This window comes from Hippopotamus amphibius, chromosome 12 (genome assembly GCF_030028045.1).
Source record: "Hippopotamus amphibius kiboko isolate mHipAmp2 chromosome 12, mHipAmp2.hap2, whole genome shotgun sequence".
NCBI lineage: Eukaryota > Metazoa > Chordata > Mammalia > Artiodactyla > Hippopotamidae > Hippopotamus > Hippopotamus amphibius.
The window spans coordinates 62,205,969-62,220,700 of NC_080197.1; positions in this window are offsets into that span (position 1 = coordinate 62,205,969).

Genomic DNA, 14,732 nt, shown 5'->3' on the forward strand with positions numbered 1-14,732 from the left:
CAGTCAGGCTTGGAGGTGCCTGTTGCAGAGGGCGCTGGTGGCTCAGGTGTAAACAGAAAGTCTTAGAGTTGGGCCTCTCTCGGGTTTTTTTTTTCTTTTTGATGCTTTTTTTTTTTTTTTTTTCTCTTGGCAGCCTCCCTCCTGCTGGCGTTGCAAGGGGTTTTAATCTAGCCCCGCCCGAGTGCCTGAGGGTGCTTGTTATCCCTGAGTGCCTTAGGTGGCCTGAAGGGCGTCTCTCCACTGCCTGTTGCAGAGGCAAGGAAAGAGAGGGAGAGGTTACTCGCGCGGCTTCTCCCCCCCGCCCGTGAGCCTGCAGCCTCCAGCCACCATCATGGCCGGGCAGCTCTCAGGGACGGGCACTCCTCTCCGCGGACCTCCTCCCTCCTGTCCTCTCGGTCCGTCACCCTATCGGCAACAATGTTTCTCACCCTGAACCAGCTCTCCGGTTCCCACACTCCCGCTCCTGGATCCTCCGTTCAGCCGCTGATCGATGTCTCGGTCCAGGAACGCTGAGCTGCGCTGCGGACCCTCCGTATGTTTCTCACTCCCTCCTGTCTGCCACAGCTCCGCTGCTTCACCCTCTCTGAGCCCTCGTAGATGCCTCCCTACCGGCTATGTCGGGCTCCCCGCAGCCCTCTCTGGTGTCCGAGGCCGTCTGCTGGTGTTCAGCTGGTTCTCTGTGGGAATGACTGCGTCCTTCCGTGCATTCCCAATGCATCTGTGGAGAGGGATGCACTCCACGTCGCTCTACTTCGCTGCCATCTTTTCTCTCCTGGATTCCTTTTATTTCTTTTTCTTCTCTGATTGCTGTGGCTAACACTTCCAAAACTATGTTGAATAGTAGTGGCTAGAGTGGATATCCTTGTCTCATTCCTGATCTTAGAGGAAATGCTTTCAGTTTTTCACCATTAGGAATAATGTTTGCCATCAGTTTGTCATATGTGGCCTTTATTATGCTGAGATATGTTCCCTCTATTCCCACTTTGTGGAGAGGTTGGTTTTTTTTTTTTTTTTTATCATAAATGGGTGTTGAATTTTGTCAAAAGCTTTTTATGCATCTATTGAGTTGATCATATGGTTTTATTCTTCAATTTATTAACATGGTATATCACATTGATTTGTGTATTTTGAAGAATCTCTGCATCCCTGGGATAAATCCCATTTGATCATGGTGTATGATCCATTTAATGTGTTGTTGGATTCTGTTAGCTAGTATTTTGTTGAGGATTTTTTCATTTAAATTCATCAGTGATATTGGTCTATAATTTTCTTTTTTTGTAGTATCTTTGTCTAGTTTTGATATCAGGGTGATGGTGGCCTCATAGAATGAGATTAGGAGTATTCCATCCTCTGAAAGTTTTTGGAAGATTTTGAGAAGGATGGGTGTTAGCTCTTCTCTAAATGTTTGATAGAATTCATCTGTGAAGCCGTCTGGTTTCCTGGACTTTCATTTGTTGGAAGATTTTTAATCACAGTTTCAATTTCATTACTTGTGATTGATCTGTTCATATTTTCTATTTCTTCCTGATTCAGTCCTGGAAGATTATACCTTTCTAAGAATTTGTCCATTTCTTCCAGGTTGTCCCTTTTATTCACATATAGTTGCTTATAGTAGTCTCTTATGGTGCTTTTTATTTCTGTGGTGTCTGTTGTAACTTCTGTTTCATTTCTAATTTTATTGATTTGAGTCCTCTCCCTCTTTTTCTTGATGAGTCTTGCTAGAGGTTTATCGATTTTATTTATCTTCTCAAAGAACCAGCTTTTAGTTTTATTGATTTTTGCTCTTGTTTTCTTTGTTTCCATGTGATTTATTTCTGCTCTGATCTTTATGATTTCTCTCCATCTACTAACTTTGGGTTTTGCTTGCTCTTCTTTCACTAGTTTCTTTAGGTGTAAGGTTAGATTATTTATTTGAGATTTTTCTTGTTTCTTGAGGTAGGATTGTATTGCTATAAACTTCCCTCTTAAAACTGCTATTGCTATATCCCATAGCTTTTGGATCATCATGTTTTCATTGTCATTTGTCTCTAGGTATTTTTTGATTTCCTCTTTGATTTTTTTGATGATCTCTTGGTTATTTATTTGTGTATTGTTTAGCCTCCACGTGTTTTTGTTTTTACGTTTTTTTCTTCCTGTAATTGATTTCTAATCTCATACCATTGTGGTCAGAAAAGATGCTTGATATGATTTCAATTTTCTTAAATTTACCAAGGCTTGATTTATGACCCAAGATGTGATCTATCCTGGAGAATATTCCATGTGCACCTGAGAAGTGTAATCTGTTGTTTCTAGATGAAATGTCCTGTAAATATCAATTAAATCTAGTTGTTTTATTGTTTCATTTAAAGCTCATGTTTCCTTATTAATTTTATGTGTGGGTGATCTGTCCATTGGTGTAAGTGAGGTGTTAAAGTCCTCCACTATTATTGTGTTACTGTTGATTTCCTCTTTTGTAGTTGTTAGCATTTGCCTTATGTACTGAGGTGCTCCTTTATTGGGTGCATATATATTTATAATTGTTATATCTTCTTCTTGGATTGATCCTTTGATCAAGTGCCCTTCCTTCTCTCTTGCAACATTATTTTAAAGTCTATTTTACCTGATATGAGTATTGCTACTCCAGCTTTCTTTTGACTTCCATTTGCATGGAATATCTTTTTCCTCACTTTCAGTCTGGATGTGTCCCTAGGTCTGAAGTGGGTCTCTTGTAGACAGCATATATATGGGTCTTGGTTTTGTATCCATTCAGCCAATCTGTGTCTTTTGGTTGGTGCATTTAGTCTATTTTCATTCAAGGTAATCATTGATATGCATGTTCCTATTACCATTTTCTTAATTGTTTTGGGTTTGTTTTTGTAGGTCCTTGTCTTCTTTTGTGTTTCCCACTTAGAGAAGTTCCTTTAGCATTTGTTGTAGGGCTGGTTTGGTGGTGCTGAATTCTCTTAGCTGTTGCTTGTCTGTAAAGCTTTTGACTTCTCTGTTGAATCTGAATGAGATCCTTGCTGGGTAGAGTATTCTTGGTTGTGGGTTCTTCCCTTTCATCATTTTAAATATATCATACCACTCTCCTCTGGCTTGCAGAGTTTCTGCTGAGCAATCAGCTGTGAAGCTTATGGGAGTTCCCTTGAATGTTATTTGTCACTTTTCCCTTGTTGCTTTTAATAATTTTTCTTTGTCTTTAATTTTAGTCAATTTGACTACTATGTGTCTTGGGGTGTTTCTCCTTGGGTTTATCCTGCCTGGGACTCTCTGTGCTTTCTGGACTTGGGTGGCTATTTCCTTTTCCATGTTAGGGAAGTTTTCAACTATAATCTCTTCCAATATTTTCTTGGGTCCTTTCTCTCTCTCTTCTCCTTCTGGGACCCCTATATTGTGAATGTTGGTGCACTTAATGTTGTCCCAGAGGTCTCAGGCTGTCTTCATTTCTTTTCATTCTTTTTCTTCATTTTGTTCTGCAGCAGTGATTTCCACCATTCTCTCTTCCAGGTCACTTATCGATTCTTCTGCTTCAGTTATTCTGCTATTGATTCCTACTAGTGTATTTTTCATTTCAGTTATGGTGTTGCTTATCTCTGTTTGTTTGTTCTTTAATTCTTCTAGGTCTTTGTTAAACTTTTCTTGCATCTTTTCGATCTTTGCATCCAGTCTTTTTTCAAAGTCCTGGATCATCCTCACCATTATTATTCTGAATTCTTTTTCTGGAATGGAGCCTATCTCCAATTCATTTAATTGTTTTTCTGGGGTTTTATCTTGTTCCTTCATCTGGTACAAAGTCCTCTGCCTTTTTATTTTGTTTATCTTTCTGTGATTGTGGTTTTCATTCTGCAGGCTTCAGGATTATTGTTCTTCTTGCTACTGCTGTCTGCCCTCTGGTGGATGAGGCTATCTAAGAGGCCTGTGCACACTTCCTGATGGGAGGGACTGGTTGTGGGTAGAGCTGGGTGTTGTTCCGGTGGGCAGAGTTGAGTAAAACTTTAATCTGCTTGTCTGCTGATGGGTGGGCTGATTTCCCTCCCTGTTGGTTGTTTGGCCTAAGGTGACTTAGCACTGGGGCTTACAGGCTCTTTAGTGGGGCTAATGGCAGACTCTGGGAGGGCTCACACCAGTGAATACTTCTTCTGCCAGTGTCCTTGTCCCCATGGTGAGCCACAGCCACCCCCTGACTCTGCAGGAGACCCTCCAACACTAGTAGCTAGGTCTGGTTCAATCTCCTGTGGGGTCACTGCTCCTTCCCCCTGGGTCCTGGTGAGCACACTACTTTGTGTGTGCCCTTGAGGAGTGGAGTCTCTGTTTCCCCCAGTCCTCTAGAAGTCCTCAGATCCTGCCAGCCTTCAAAGTCTAATTTTCTGGGGATTCCTCCTCCTGTTGCCAGACTCCCCAGGTTGGGAAACCTGATGTGGGGCTCAGAACCCTCACTCCAGTGGATGTACTTCTGTGGTATAATGTTCTCCAGTTGGTGAGTCACCTGCCCAGCAGTTATGGGATTTGATTTTATTGCAGTTGCACCCCTCCTACCATCTCACTGCAGCTTCTCCTTTGTCTTTGTATGTGGGGTATCTTTTCTGCTGAGTTCCAGTGTCTTCCTGTTGATGACTGTTCAACAGTTTATTGTGATTCCATTGCTCTCGCCAGAGGGAGTGAGCACACATCCTTCTGCTCTGCCATCCTGAACCAATCTCCAGGAATCCTTTAGAATGAACTCCAAGTGTGACTCTGGCTGCACAAGAAAATCACTCAGAAAAAAAACCCTTTTTTATATACCAATTTTCTGGGCCTCATACTCAGAGCTTCTGATTTGATTGGTCTGGATTAGTTCTGATTCAGCAGTCAGGGATGCAACTGGGAAATATATGTTAACAATTATTATACTTACCAATGATCACATGCAACTTTGATGAAGGAGGTTGAGGTACCATGACATTTTGAAAACACTCTCTATGCCTTCACCAATCTGCTACCCTTGGGAATGTTCTCTGTCTTGAATTCTGGTTACACCACCTCATGTCTGATCTTGGGTAGGTATTAACCTCTCTGTGCCTCAGTTTCTCCATCTGTAAAACAGAAGAAATAAAAGTTCTTTGTTTACAGGGGTTGTGCAGATTAAAAAAAGTTAAGACAGAGAGAGGTCATTTCTATTTGGGGAATCTCTCTCTCATTTAGTTGGCTATAGTCCTCTAATAAGGTGGTAATTCAATTGTTTCTGTGTCCTCCTTCAGCCTTAGCCTTGCCATCCCACTTGTCCACTCACTCAAGACACTCCAGTCATGATTAGAAGAAATTTTCTATCCATGTGATTTGTTGTGAAGAAAGACTAAATGTGCTAAAATTGTATTTTACAAAGAATTTCCTCTAGTGGATATATTCAATGGATGATGGCTGAACAATGGAAATATATTATTAAATCTCTAATGAGATTAATAATCATGACATTTAATAATCTCAGAGATTTAATAACATTAATTAATTCCTTAATTCCTTTATAAAAATTTATTAGTTACTTCCAATTAATTGGTTCAAACTCCATCTTTTTATAAGCTCTTTATAGAACTGTAATGACACTCAATTTATCTTTGAAAAGATAAACAAAATTGGTAAGCCTTTTACCAGACTCATCAAGAAAAAAAGGGAGAGGGCTCAAATTAATAAAATTAGAAATGAAAAAAGAGAAGTTACAATGGACACCACAGAAATACAAAGATCATAAGAGGCTACTACAAGCAACTATATGCCAATAAAATGCACAACCTGAAAGAAATAGACAAATTCTTAGAAAGACACAATCTCTCAAGACTAAACCAGGAAGAAGTAGAAAATATGAGAAGACCAATCACAAGTACTGAAATTGAAACTGTGATTTTAAAAAACTCCCAACAAACAAAAGTCCAGGGCCAGAGGGCTTCACAGGCAAATTCTATCAAGTGTTTAGGGAAGAGTTAACACCTGTCTTTCTGAAACTATTCCAAAAAACTGCAGATGAAGGAATACTTCCAAAATCATTCTATGAGGCCACCATCAACCAATACCAAAACCAGACAAAGATACCATAAAAATTATAGGCCAACATCATTGATGAACATAGACACAAAAATCCTCAACAAAATGCTAGCACTCTGAATCCAACAATACGTGAAAAGGATCACACACTGTGATCAAGTGGGATTTATCCCAGGGATGCAAGGATTCTTCAGTATCTGCAAATCAATCAGTGTGAAACACCACATCAACAAACTGAAGAGTAAAAACCATATGATCATCTCAATGGATGCAGGAAAAGCTTTTGATAAAAATCAACATTCATTTGTGATAAACAAACAAACAAAAAACCTCTCCAGAAAGTGGGCATAGAGGGAACCTACCTCAACCATAATAAAGGCCACATATGAGAAACCTACAGCTAACATCGTACTCAACAGTGAAAAGCTAAAAGCATTTCCTCTAACATCAGGAACAAGACAAGGATGTCCAGTCTCACCACTTTTATTCAACATAGTTTTGGAAGTCCTAGCCACAGAAATCAGAAAAGATAAAAAAAATAAAAGGGATCAAAATTGGAAAAAAAGAAGTAAAACTGTCATTGTTTGCAGATGACATGGTACTATACATAGAAAATCCTAAAGATGCTACTAGAAAACTACTAGAACTCATCAATGAATTTGGTCAAGTTTCAGGATACAAAATTAATACAGAAAAATCTCTTGCATTTCTATACACTAAAAATGAAACATCAGAAAAAGACGTTAAGGAAACAATTCCATTATCATTGCTTCAAAAAGAATAAAACACCTAAGAATAAACCTACCCAGAGGGGTAAAAGACCTGTACATGGAATACTATATGATGCTGATGAAAGAAATCAAAGATGACACAGATGGAAAGATATAACATGTTTTTGGATTGGAAGAATCAATATTGTGAAAATGACTATACTACCCAAGGCAATCTACAGATTCAATGCAATCCCTATCAAATTACCAATGTCATTTTTCATAGAACTAGAACAAAACATCTTAAAATTTGTATGAAGACACAAAAGACCCTGAATGGCCAAAGCAATCTTGAGAAAGAAAAACAGAGCTGGAGAAATCAGGCACCCATACTTTAGACTATATTACAAAGCAACAGTCATCAAAACAGTATGGTACCAGTGCAAAGACAGAAATATAAATCAATGGAACAGGATAGAAAGCCCAGAGATAAACCCACACACTTATGGTCAATTACCCTTTGACAAAGAAGGCAAGACTATACAATGGAGGAAGGACAGTCTCTTCAATAAATGGTACTGGGAAAACTGGACAGCCACATGTACAAAAATAAAATTAGAACATTCTTTAACACCATACACAAAAATAAACTCAAAATAGATTAAAGACCTAAATGTAAGACTGGATACTATAAAACTCTTAGAGGAAGACATAGGCAGAACACTCTTTGATATAAATCACAGCAATATCTTTTTTCAAGCTCTCTCCTAGAGTAATGGAAATAAAAACAAAAATAAACAAATGGGACCTAATTAAACTCAAAAGCTTTTGCACAACAAAGGAAACCATAGATGAAACAAAAAGATATCCCACACAATGGGAGAAAATATTTGCCAATGCAGCAACGAACAAGTCTCCAAAATTTACAAACAGCTCATGTGGCTCAATAACAAAAAACAAACAACTCAACCAAAAAATGGGCAGAAGACCTAAATAGACATTTTCTCAAAAAAGGCAGACAGATGGCTGAGAGGCACATGAAAAGATGCTCAACATCACTAATTACTAGAGAAATGCAAATCAAAACTACAATGAGATATCACCTCACACCAGTCAGAATAGCCATCATCAGAAAATCTACAATCAATAAATGCTGAAGAGGGTGTGGAGAAAATGGAACCCTCCTACTCTGTTGGTGGGAATACAAATTGGTACAGCCACTATGGAGAACATTATTAAAAAAATAAAAATAAAGCTACCATATGATCCAGCAATCCCACTCCTGGGCATGTATCCAGAGGAAAACATGGTTTGAAAGGATACACACACCCCAATATTCATTGCAGTGCTGTTTACAATAGCCAGGATGTGGAAGCAACATAAATGTCCATCAACGGATGAATGGATAAAGAAGATGTGGTACATATATACAGTGGAATATTACTCAGCCATTAAAAAGAGTGAAATAATGCCATTTATAGCAACATGGATGGACCTGGAGATTATCATACTGAAGTAAGTCAGACAGAGAAGTACGAATATCATATGATAGCACTTATAGGCAGAATCTAAAAAAAAAAAAAGATACAAATGAACTTATTTACAAAACAAAAACCAATTCACTTAGAGAAGAACCTTATGATTACTGGGGGGAAGGGTTAGGGGGAGGTATAGAGTGGTGGGTTGGAATTGATAGGTGCACACTACTGTATTTAAAATAGATAATCAGCAAGGACCTATTGTATAGCACAGGGAACTCTGCTCCATATTCTCTAATAACCTAAATGAGAAAATAGCTTGAAAAAGAATAGATGTACGTATATGTATAACTGAAGCACTTTACTGTACATCTGAAGCTAACACAACATTGCTAATCAACTATGCTCCAATATAAAATAAAAATTAAAAAAAAGAAAAGAAAAAAAGCTAGTACTGTGATGACACCCAGTGGCCAAAATGTTAACTACTGAGATTTTAAAAACGTGTATTTTCCTTGGCATACAAATACATAATATTGCATCTACTTTAATCTTATTTTGAGACCAACTTAATAATAAAGCATGAAATAGTCCTGCATTAAGAATATCATCAATGATATCAATTACATGCGGATCTAAAAAATTGGTACAAATGAACTTATTTACAAAACAGAAATAGAGTCACAGATTAAAAATCTGTGGTCAAATCTGTGTGATCATATGGTTACCAGGGAGGTGGTGGTGGTGGGGGTTATGGAGGAGGCATAAATTGGGAGATTTGAATTGACATATATACACTACTATATATAAAATAGATAACTAATAGGGACCTATGGTATAGCACAGGGAACTCCACTCAATACTCTAGAATGACCCACATGGGAAAAGAATCTAAAAAAGCATGGATACATGTATATGTACAACTGATTCACTTTACTGTACACCTGAAACTAACACAAAATTGTAAATCAGCTATACAGCAATAAAAATTTTTTAAAAATAGTTTTACCCAATAGAAAAAGAATATCATCAATGAAATGTAGACAAACCAACATTCTTCGTCATATTTTTAGTTGTAAAACTTTTCTCGCCAGTTCAGGCAGACAAGAGCACAAGGTCATCATTTAGCACCAAGAGCACAAGGTGACATTTGTAATAGAAACTTTTTATCACCTTGTGCTTCTATGCAGTCTCAACAATGGCTTCAGCTCCACAGGGAGCACCGAAGCTAGCAGGGCCTCTTAGTATTGTCTCTTATTGGGGAAAAGGGGGAGAACTTTTATCCTCTTTGTCCATCCAGTCATTGGATGTGGGCTACCCCCAGGAAGAGGTGGCCTTTGGTGAAGCAACTCTCTTTTAGCTGAAGCAGTGCTGAAGAGGGCTGACAGCTGAGGCTCATCTGCTGACAGTACTCTCAGCATTTGGAAGAGTAAGTCCTCCAGTCCCAGGGCTGATCTGCGTGGCCCATCCCAACATCCTTTGAATCACCACACTGAAGCCATATGATCCCAGTAAAACAGACCGGCCTTCTGACCTTTTGGAACTTAAACAAATGAACACCCAAATAAAAATTTAGGGCTATGAAGACTGGATTTTAAGAGAATAATGGGCGTGGGTGGGATAAGGAGTGGAAGGCTAGTTTTGACTCTCTGCTGATTTCTGCATCAGAGTAAGGGCAGGAAGGAGACAAAGAACTATAACACTTGGACTGGGAAATGTTTACCTTATTCTGTGGGCAGGTTGGAGTCACTAAGTTTTTCGAAGAGAACAGCAAGCACTAAGTAGACAATCAAGCTGGTAGTACAATAGATTGACTTGGAAGAACTTTGGGCATTTTAAAGTCAACACAAGGATCAAACATTTTCTTTTAAAGGTCACCCCCAATTTGGTCCTAGATTTCTGATCTCATTTCTCACCATTTCCTTCTAGATCCTGTAGGTACTGTACACAATGGGCCTCTTCCATTCTCTGAACACGTTAACTTCGTTTCTCTATTATCCTTTAACATCCGGTAAATTTTCAGTAGTCTTTAAGGCCCAGCTCAGATTGCACCTTCACCTGAAAAGCTTTTCCTGCTTCAAGATCTTTAAGGGGCTCTCTCTACCCTTAGTCTTAGAATAAAATAACAATTCCTTAATGTAACTCAAGAGACCCTGTATGGTTTGATTTTATTTACTTGCTGCTCCAGACTCATATCTCATCCCATTCTTCTTTATTTGTCAGCCAACCGAGGTAGTGAACTGGTGTCTTATTTACCTTTTTATCTTCAGGGACTATCACAATATCTTTAACATGCTAAATGCTTTATTGCTGAATTGAAGAAAAGTAAATAGTCCTCACAGATTACTTTGTTGATAGCTGCTCTCCCCCAAAGAACCACAGAATCTAATCAAGAATATTTCCTTTCCAAGTTTATTTTTGTAATAAGAAACTTAGACTTCTGCACTGTAATTCTGTGGCCAGTCATCCCCAGAGCCCTGAATATCTATAATTACCATGAATTTGGCATAAATTTCTTCTATGTGAAATATTTCTTCTCAGTTAAACATCAGTACACTTGCAACTGTAGAATGAGAAGGTATTGTAGAGGTAGTCTATTTTATAAGCCCCTCAGTTCATAGTCAAATAAACTAACTTGGGGATGTTAAATGATTTGAAAAATACCACCTAGCTAATTAGTGACAAAGTTGAAGCTAGCATCTAGAAGTAGTAATTACTACAAGGGTGAGTCAAAAATTATCTGTAGAACTTATTTTAATTAACTTTTAGAAAAGACAAATATTTCATTTTCAACATAATCTCCTTGCTTTTCAATACATTTTGTCCATTTGTCAACAAGCTTTCATATTTCCTCATTAAAAAATGTTTTAGGCTGAGCTATGAGCCACAAATGCACCCAGGTGAGACCAGGAGGACAACCCTACTGCACTCTATTCACATTGGTGACCCAAAGAACTGTGAAAAATTAAATGATGGTTGTTTTAAGCAAATTTAATGGTGTTTCTTTTTCCATTTCATTACTTTTAATTAATTTTTCTGAGTCATTATATTTAAAGTAGGTTTGTGGTAGACAGCATAAAGTTGGGTCTAGTTTTTTAACCCAATCTGAAGATCTCTGTCTTTTCACTAGTGTGTTTAGACCATTTACATTTAAAGTGATTATTGATATAGTTGGGTTAAAATTTACCATCTTTGTAACTGTTTTCTATTCATTACATTTGCCCATTTTTCTCCCACCCCTCTTTTTCTGACTCCCATGGGTTTAATTGAGAATTTTGTATTATTCCCTTTTACTTCCTCTAGATAAAAACATTTTCAACTATTGCCCTAGGGGTGACAATATACATTTTAAAATAATCTTTAAGTCCACCTTCAAATAACACTATACTGCTCCATTTTATAAGTGTATTCTCAAGTCATCCTTCCTATTCCTTGTGACACTGCTGTCAATCATTTCATTTCTCCATATGCTATAATGACCCTGGATAGATCAACCAGACAGAAAGTTAATAAGAAAACAGCAGACCTGAATAACACTGTAGACCAAATGCACCTAACAAAATATATAGAATATTCCACTCAACACTAGCAAAATACACATTGTTCTCAAGCACCCATGGAACATTCTCCAGGAGAGATCATATATTGGGTCATAAAGCAAGGCTTAACAAATTTAAGAATATTGAAATTATGTCAAGAATTTGTTCTGTCCACATGGTATAAAACTAGAAGTCAATAACAGGAGGAAAACTGGAAAATTCACAAATATGTGGAAATTGACACACTCCTCAGCAAACAATGGGTCAAAAAAAGTCAAAGGGAAATTTAAAAAAATATGTGAAGGCAAATGAAAATGGGAACAGAAGATACCAAGCCCTAAGTTAACAGAAAGAAGGAAATAATAAAGATTAGAGCAGAAATAAATGAAATAGAAACTAGAAATGCAATTGAAAAAAAATCAATGAAAATTTGAATTGGTTTTCTAAAACATAAATGAAACTGACAAACTTTTAACCAACCAAGAAAAAAAGAGAGGACTCAAATGAAATTACAGATGGAAGAGAAGACATTACAACTGACAGCACAGAAATACAAAGGATTGTAAGAAGCTACTATGAAAAATTATATTCCAACAAATTGTATAACCTAGAAGTGGATAAATTCCTAGAAACAGATATCTTACCAAGACTGGACTCTCTCTCAGGCAGCAGCTAGTAAAGACTGTAGTTAAGCTGCTTCCAGAGAGCAACTGTGGGATGGGTATTTTTACCTGCTTCCTCTGCACTGAGCCCTGGGGGGACAGCTTTGGCGACTGCTCACATGGCCATTCACAACTGCTTCTTTGTTTGCTATAGTCTTTTTTTTTTTCTCAATGTTTAAGAACGGTTTATTTTTTTCTTTAAGAACTTTTATTGAGATGCAATTGACATACTATAAACTGCATATATTTAAAGCATACAATTTGACATTTTTTTTCTCATTAGTAATGATGTATGGCAATCCCAGTCTCCCAATTCATCCCACCTCAACCTTCCCTCCCGCTTTCTGCTATAGTCTTTTGGGTCTCATGTACGCAAGCCTCATTGGCTCTCAGAGTTAGGTGTTTTGGGGGCCCATCTCTTGGGTGGGAGTCTTAAATGCTGGGGTGCTAAATGTGGTGTCCAAACCCTTCACTCTTCAGGAAGAAGCTGGTAGTTGGCAGTTCCCTCCTGATTGTTTTGTATTGCGATGGGGGTGGGGTTTATAGCAGGAGTGAGTCTCAGCCTTTCCTACCAGTTTCAATGTGGGTATTTTCTCATTTGTCCGATGTTTAGGAATCATTCGGCTACTTTCTGGATTTCTTTTGAAGGAAATTCCTCCATGGGTAGCTGTACATTTGTTGTGTCTGTGTGAGGAGCTCAGGAGTCTCCTGTGTCCCCATCTTGGTCAGCCCCATAACTATGTAATCACTTATGAAGTGTCAATTTGACAAGTTCATAACACATGGAAACAACCTGTGTCCGTCAGTGATGAATGAAAAAAATGTGGTATATAGATATATACAGTGGAATATTATTCCGCCATAAAGAGAAGGAAATCCTGCCATTTGCAACAACATGAATGAAACTTAAGGGCATTATGTTAAATGAAATAAGCCAGACAGAGAAAGACAAATACCACATGATTTCACATATATGTGGAGTCTAAAAAACAAAACAAAAAAACCAAATTAACAGAGTGTATTCGTTGTTGCCAGGGACTGGGAAGTAAGGGAAACAGATGATGTTGGTCAAAGGGTCCAAAGTTCCAGTTATAAGATATGTAAGTTTCTGGGACCTAATGTACAGCATGGTGAAGGTAGTTAACAATATTGTACACTTGAAAGTTGCTAAGAGAGTAAATCTTAAATGTTCTCACCACACACACACACACACACACACACACACACACGGGATGGCAATGGATGTGTTGACTAACATTATTGTGGTAATCATTTTCTAGTGTATACATATTTCAAATCACCATATTGTGTACCTTAAACTTACACAATGTTATATGTCAAGTATAGCTCAATAAAGCTGGAAAAAAACAAAATGTAATAAACATGTAACTCAGATGTATAGAGGAAAATAAAATTGGCTAATATTTAAGTTCGCCCATTCTTTCCTCAGTTGTTTCGAGTCTACTTACCCACTCTCAAAGGCATTCTTCATTTCTGTTACTGTATGATTTCTAGCATTTCCTTCTGATTTCTTCTTATACTTTCCATGTCTCTACTGACATTACCCAGCTGGTCTTTCATGTTGTGTACGTGTCCCATTCCATCCTTTTAGATACTAATCAGAGCTATTTAAATTGCCTGTTTGATAATATTAACAAGTGTGTCATATCTGAGTCTGGATCTGATTGCTTTGTCTCTTCAGACTCTGCATTCTCATGCCTTTTGGTATGCTTTGTAATTTTCTTGTTGAAAGCCAGATATGTTATTGGGTAATAGGTACCAAGACATAAAGGCTTTAGTATGAAGATTTATGTTAATCTTGCTAGGAGTTGGGCTGTATTTAATGCGTCTTGTAGCTATAGGTACCAGAGACTTCAAATTCCTCCAATGCCCTTGCATTTGATTTTGGGACTTCCTTTTGTATTGCTCCTCAGAGAAAGTCTGTGTCTTGTAGCCTTTCAAGCTGTAATCCACTGTTATCATATGAGCAACGTATTGGTGTGGCATAGGGTGTAGAAGACAGGGAGCATTCTAAAATCTTCTAAGTCTTGGTCTGTTTGTGGGCTGGTCTTGGGAATATGCCTTCACAAGTGTTTATGCCTCTCCTACAAGGTGTGGTTTTCTTTCTCCTGCTCCTTCTGTCTTTCCTGCCTGCAGTTCATTACCTATTTCCTTGATGTCATCTTCCCTGTTGAGTAAGAGGGAGTTTCCCCACCTTAGGTGAGACAGAAAGGTTGGAGTGGAGCAGAGTTCCCTTCTCCCTGCTGGGGTAAGTCTTCAGTATTGCCCTTTGGGGAGATGTCCGTCCTACTGGAGTAGTCCTTTCTTAGGAAGATAGGGTTTCTCTTA